Source organism: Elephantulus edwardii, unplaced genomic scaffold (genome assembly GCF_000299155.1).
Source record: "Elephantulus edwardii isolate Elephantulus edwardi_28Jun2011 unplaced genomic scaffold, EleEdw1.0 scaffold00146, whole genome shotgun sequence".
NCBI classification, from domain to species: domain Eukaryota; kingdom Metazoa; phylum Chordata; class Mammalia; order Macroscelidea; family Macroscelididae; genus Elephantulus; species Elephantulus edwardii.
Genome location: NW_006399896.1, coordinates 3,376,743 through 3,383,920, shown reverse-complemented (window position 1 = coordinate 3,383,920; position 7,178 = coordinate 3,376,743).

Sequence of the window (7,178 nt, the reverse complement as noted above, 5' to 3'; positions counted from 1 at the left end):
CTCTATGAGAAGTGTGGTGTCAGGATTGGTGGAAGATCTATCAATAATCTGTGTTATGCAGATGACACAACCCTGCTTGCTGAAAGTGAGGAGGACCTGAAGTGCTTGCTGCAGAGGGTCAAGGACTGCAGTCTTCAATATGGATTGAGGCTCAGTATCAAGAAGACAAAGATTCTCACCACTGGACCAGTTGGCAGCATCAGGATGGATGGCAAAGAGATTGTGATGGTTCAAAACTTTAGTTTTCTTGGCTCCACAGTCAACACTCTTGGCACTAGCAGCTAGGAAATGAAAAGACGTATTGAGATGAGAAAGTCTGCTGTTAGGGACCTCTCTAAAGTACTAAAGAGCAATGGTGTCTCTCTGGAGACTAAGGTGTGTCTGGTGCAGGCAAAATATTACAGCCAGGCAAAATACTGAATGATACAGGAAGCATCAAAAGAAGATGGAAGGAATAGAGAATGACTGTACCAAAATTAATGGATCAGTGCTGAAACATTTCAGGATGTAAGAATGATCAAGAACTAATAGAAACTAAGGAAGAAGTTCAAGATGTAGTGAAGGCATCGGAAAAAAAGAAAACAAAAACAAACCCGAAACAAAACACCAAAATAAATAAGGCCCCAGGGACTTATATAAAACTAATTAATATGTTTCAAAAATCACATGCAGGTCTGGGTATGCTCACTAGTTTACGCTAAGAAATTTGGAAGACCTGAACAGTTCATTTCATTCCAGGAAAACAATTGATCCAATAGAGTACAGATATTAGCAAACACTATCATTCATATATAGATGGAAAAGGTAGGAGATAGTATTTATCCCTGACACATACCTTTCCAGATCTTGAGCGATGCAGTGTTCCCTGCTCTGTCCTGATTACTGCTTCCTGGTTCAAATATAGGTTTCACAGTCAAGTGTTCTGGGATTCCAATTCTTCTCAAGGTTAGCCAAAATGTCTTGTGATCCACATAGTCAAATGTCTTTGCATAGTCAATGAAACACAGACAGACATTTCTCTGGCACTCTCTGCTTTCAGCCAAATCAACGTTGCCTATGATATCTCTAGTGCCGTGGTCTCTTCTAAACCCAGCCTGAACATTTGGCAGTTCTATGCTGATACACTGTTCCAGTTATCTTTGGATAATTTTCAGCAGAATCTTGCTTGTGTGTGATATTTACGGTATTGTTCCATAATGTCCACACTGTTAGGTCACTTTTTTTTTTTAATTGGGATGAATACTGACCTCTTCCAGTCAGCTGGCCAGGTCGATCCTCCAGATTTCTCGGCATAATCTGGTGAGTTCATTCAGGCCAGCATATGTTTGCTGAAATATATCAGTTTATATTCCACAAATTCCTGTGGCCTTGTTTTTTTTTTTTTGCCAAGCCCTTCAGAGCAGCTTGAAATTCCTCCATCACTATTGCCTCCTGATCATATGTAGTTTCATGAAATTCTTCTGTGCCAGCCAATTCTTTTCAGTACAGTGCCTCTGTGTATGTCTTCATCTACTTTGGATGCTTTCTGAGTCATGCAACTTCTGCCTTCAGCATCGTTATGTATTGTGACTCAAGACTTAAACTTTGTCTTCAGTTCCTTCAGCTAAAGAATTGCTCAGTTAGTCACTTTTGATTTTCTGACTCCAGCTCCTTGTCCATTTCATTATACTACTTCGTCTTCCTGTGCTTCCTTATGAAATATCTTCATCGCCTTAATTTCTTGATTTCTTCCCTTTACTTTAGCTTCTCAGCCTTCTACTGCAATATTCAGAGTCTCTTCTGACATCCATCTTGGTCTTTTCTTTTTCCTCTGTCTTTGAAATTACTTTTTTGTATTCTTCATGAATAATATTTTTTTAATATCCTTCCACAGCTCATCTGATCTTTGCTCATTAGTGTTAAGATTGTCTTTAAGTTCTGGTGGGATAGACTTGAGGCCAAACTGGTTTTTGTGGATTTCACTTGATTTTCTTTAGCTTCAGTTTGAACTTTCGTATGAGTAGTCGATGCTCTGTTCCACAATCAGCACCTGGCCTAGTTTTTACAGCTGATATTGAGCTTCTACAGTGATTTCTTCCACAGATGCAATCAATATGATGCCTGTGTAGACCATCAGGTGATGCCCGTGTAGACCATCAGGTGATGCCCATGTGTGTAGTTGCTGTTTATATTTCTTATAAAACGTGGTTTCATAGATTGGTCATTGATTGTACAGAATTCTATCATTCTTTCAGTCTCATTTCTGTCACCAAATCCATGCTTTCTACTATCTGATCCTTCTTCCCTGTTCTCATCTTTTGCATTCCAGTTATCCATTATTATCAGAGTATCTTGGTTGTATGTTTGATCAATTTTAAATTGCAAAAGTTGGTAGAAGTTATCTATTTCCTCCTCTTTGGTCCTGGTTGGTGGTGTATATATTTGAATGATAGTGGTATTAACAGGTCTTCCTTGTATGTGTATGAATATTATCCCATCACTCACATCATTTTATTTCATGATGGACCTAGAAATGGTCTTTTTTAACTACGAAGGAGAGCCCATTTTTCTCACCTATTCATCTCCAGAATAGTATATAATTATTTGATTCAAAATACCTTTTTAATGTATGGAGGCTGCACTTTATGAAGGAGGAATGTGGCATCAGAATTGGAGAAAGACTCATCAACAACCTGTGTTATACAGATGACACAACCTTGCTTGCTGAAACTATGGAGGACATGTGTTTGTTGTAGACCATCAAGGACTGTAGTCTTCAATATGGATTGAAGCTCAATATCAAGAAAATAAAGATTCTCACCACTGGGCCAGTTGGCAGGTTCATGATGGACACAGAGGAGATAGAGATTGTTAATAACTTCAATATGCTTGGTTTCACAATCAACATTCTTGGCACTAGAAGCCAGGAATTCAAAAGAATAATTGCACTGGGAAAGCCTGCTTTCAGGGACATCTCTAGAATACTAAATAAAGACAACAATATCAATCTAGAAACAAAAGTGCTCCTGATCCAGGCCACAGTCTTCACAATTACTTGCTATGGATCATGGAGCTGGACAATAACTAATGATGATAGTAGAAGGATCATTGCCTTTGAGTCGTGGTCATGGAGAAGGATGTTAAATGTATCATGGACTGTCAGGAGAATAAACAAGTCTGTCCTGGAGAGGGTGGCTGCTCCCTGGAGACAAGGATTTTGAAGTGCTGTCACACATACTTTGGGCAAGTGGCCAGGAGGCACTGGTCCTTTGAGAAGGACATCATGCTTGGAAAGGTGGAGAGACAGCACAGGAAGGGAAGACCCAGGATAAGATGGATTGATTAAGTCATTGGAGAAATGGGATTAGATATATTGAAGACAATGAGGTTGGCTCAAGATAGGACAGGGTTCAGAGCTAATGTACATTGGGTTGCTATGAATCACAGGTGACACATAATGACTCATATCACTATTAAGTAAAAACTTACTGACGATTATTTAAAAACAGTTGAATATTTCTTCATGTGCTTGTTGGCTATCTGAATGTCTTCTTTGGTGAAGTGTCTGTTCATATCCTGTGCCCATATTTCAACTGGATTATTTACCTTTATCTTGTTGTGGTGCTCAAGTATTTTATGAATTCTGGATATAAGTCCCTTATCTAATATGTCATTACCAAATACTTTTTCCCAGTCTGTGGCTTCCCTTTCTACCCTGCTGGAGAAGTTCTTGGATGTGCATAGGGATTTGATTCTTAGAAGGTCCCATTCATGTATTTTATCCTCTCCTGTTTTTTTCAGGATACTTGGAAGGCTGTTTTATGTTGTGGATTAGGACTTTGAGAGTTCTTTTAAGGTTTTCTTTAATGAAGTTTATAGCCCTTGGTTTCAGTCCTAGGTCCATGATCCACCTTGACTTGGTTTCTGTATATGGAGTGAGGTACGGGTCTTCTGCAGTTTTCCAATTTTGCCAAAACCATTTGTTAAAAAGGCTATCGTTTCCCCACTTAACTGATTTCATCTCCTTGTCAAAAATCAATTGACCATAGGTAGATGTGCTGATTTCTGGGTTCTCAACTCTATTCCATTGATCTATATGTTTGTCATTGTACCAGTACCAGGCTGTCTTAACCACCACAGCAGTGTAGTAGGATTTGAAATCAGGGAGTGAGATGCCTCCTACCTTTTTTCTATTTTTAAGGAGTGCTTTGCTTATTCGGGGCTTCTTTCCATTCCAAATGAAACTGGACATTGCCTTTTCTATCTCCTTGAAGAATGGGATTGGTATTTGTGTTGGGATTGCATTGAACATGTAAATTGCCTTTGGTAGTATTGCCATTTTTACAATATTGAGTCTTCGTATCCATGACCAAGGGATATTCTTCCACTTCTACAGGTATTTTTGTCATGAAGGGAGTCTAGAGCAAAGCCTTCAAGGTGGAGTGAACCTGGGGGGGAGGGATTGTAAAACAATGAATGAATTTTTCTTTTACTTTTCAAAGAGGGAAGTGTACTGGGGGGAAGGGTTGGGAGGGGAGAAAAGTGCAACAATGAATGAATGGAAATCCAAAGTCTCTATAAATTTTGATTGAAATTAATAATAAATATTTTAATTTTAAAAAGGGGGGGGAAGCCCACCAGTTGAAATAGTAGATCAACAAGGACCTGTCAGAAATTGAAAGTGGCTTCAGAAGAAGCCATGATAGGAAGGCTACCATTACAGTTATCAGATAGTCTGAGAGAAAGATGTTTTCTTCTGTTCTATTGATCATACATCATGCAAAACCACTCAATTAGGTGGTAACAATAATAAATTATGGATAAAATTGAGAAGAATGGGAATCACAGAACACTAATTGTGCTCATGTCCAAAAACCCATAGACCAAGAATCTGTTGTTTGAACAGAGTAAGGGGCCTCTGCATGGCTTGAAATAATGTAAAGTGTGTGTCAGGGTTGTATCCTTTCTACATCCCTATAAAATATACATTCTAAGAAAATTAATTTCAGAAGTTTGTCTATTTGGAGAATAATGTATCATGAGGACAGAAAAAAAACCCTCTTAAATGCCTCAGAGGCAAAGATGGTGAAAATTAGTCTCACACACTTTGGGCATGGTGTCAGGAGGCAGCAGTCCTTAGAAAAAGACATCATTCTGAGAAAGGTGGAGGGTCAGAAAGAGGAAGACCCTCAGTAAGACGGATGACCCAGAGGCTACTCCATGGACTGAACAGATTAGAGAAGGTGAGTATGACAGACATATGGTAGACTTTGAAGTGGCAACATACTACAATGTATAATAGTAAAGCGTATTGCGATGGGAAAGTCTGCTGTTAGGGACCTCTCTAAAATACTCAAGAGCAACGGTGTCTCTCTGGAGACTTGATGCCTTTGAGCTGTGGTGCTGGAGAAGAGTACTGAATGTACCATGGACTGCCAGGAAAACAAACAGATTCATCTTGGAGAGGATTAAACCAAGCTACTCCTTGGAGGCAAGGATTATGGGGCTTCGTGTGACATACTTTGGACATGTTGCCAGGAGGGACGGGTCCTTGGAGAGGGACATCATGCTTGGGAGGGTGGAGGGACAGCGCAGGAGGGGAAGACCCTCTATGAGATGGATTGATTCAGTGACTGGGGTAATCGGGATGGGTGTGTCAGAGGCAGTGTGATTGGCACAGCATAGAGCAGGGTTTAGGGCTGTTGTACATAGGGTCACTATGAGTCGCAAATGACTCAATGGCACATAACAACAACAACAACAACAACAACATAATAGTAATAGACCATGCATCACAAATGAAGGTGTAACTTGCTGCCAGCCTATTCTGGTGAGTTAGATTTTGTTATTTGTTAAGGAAAATAGGTTGTATCCATATGCCACACCCTTAAGTCCAGCCAGATTCTTTTAAACAAAGGCTAAGAGGGTTTGTGAGGTCATAGATGAGTAGAGGATGGAAGAAAAGAGGTAACTTCCGGGGAAGGGGATCTGCTGCCGTCAACTGAAAGAGTTTGCCCACTAATGATCTAAACAGACAACCACCTCCACATGGTCAGTAGAGGCCCAGCTTCTAAAAGAGAACTTAGGCTAAGTCCTGGGGTCAAGCATGGCTTTGGCCAGGACAGATCCAGTCTCTGGTACTCAAATTGTCTCACAATCACTAACCAGAATGCAAATCACAACCAGTATCTTTACATCTACTGAAATCTCATTTTGTCCTCTCATATCTATGATATACATTTCAGAAGCTGATGATCAGGCTGGGTACAGGAGCCATAGGATTTCTGATAGTAGTTGTGGTTATGTGTCATTGAGTTGGCATCAACTCATAGCTGACCCTCCAGTGGGTTTTCAGAGGCTACAAATACCAAGGAAAGAGACTGGCCACCTTTCTCTTGTGAAGCTGCTGGTGAATTCACACTGCCTACCTCTCTCTGGTGGCTTAGTGATAAGGAGTTATGCTGTCATAACTGACAGTTCAAATCCATATATACAAAATTTTATAATACTTGTGTAGACAAAGTTATGGCTCCTTGTAATCATGTCACAACATTCAAACATAAAGAAGATACTATGCCATTTCTTTGGAACTAAAATTGAATATAAAAGCTTCACCAATTATTTGTATAGAGATTAGGTACACAGCCTTTGACTGGCTAGTCAAATTTAAGCACTAAGTGGAGCATTTCAGAGAATATATTCACATTTTTACCGAGCAAGCAAGTTACCTCTTCTTGTCCCTCTTCTTAGAAGCACTGTGACTGAATAATGTTCTGTAGTTGGATCTTTTTTTCCTCACACTATGTAATTTGATTACAAATCATATACTTATGTTGGTGGTTGTACCAATGAGTCCATCCAACTCACGGCAATGCTCAATGACAGAAAAACTGCCCCACAGGGTTTTCTAGGTTATAATTTTTGAGGGAACAGATGAGTAAATCTTTTCTAAGAGAAGATGACACACTAGGAAGTGTGAGTTGTTAACATTTGGGTTTACACCTGAGTGATTAACCCTTGTCCCACTAAGGCTTCTTAAACGACATTTAAAGATGTTTAATAAACATACACATAGCTTCTCTCCTCATAGAGCCCAGCCTCTTGGATAATCTGTTCTGAATACATGTTGAAAAGGTATGGAGACAGGATGCATCCCTGGAGTACACCCTTCCCAATTTTGAACCATGCAGTGTTACCCT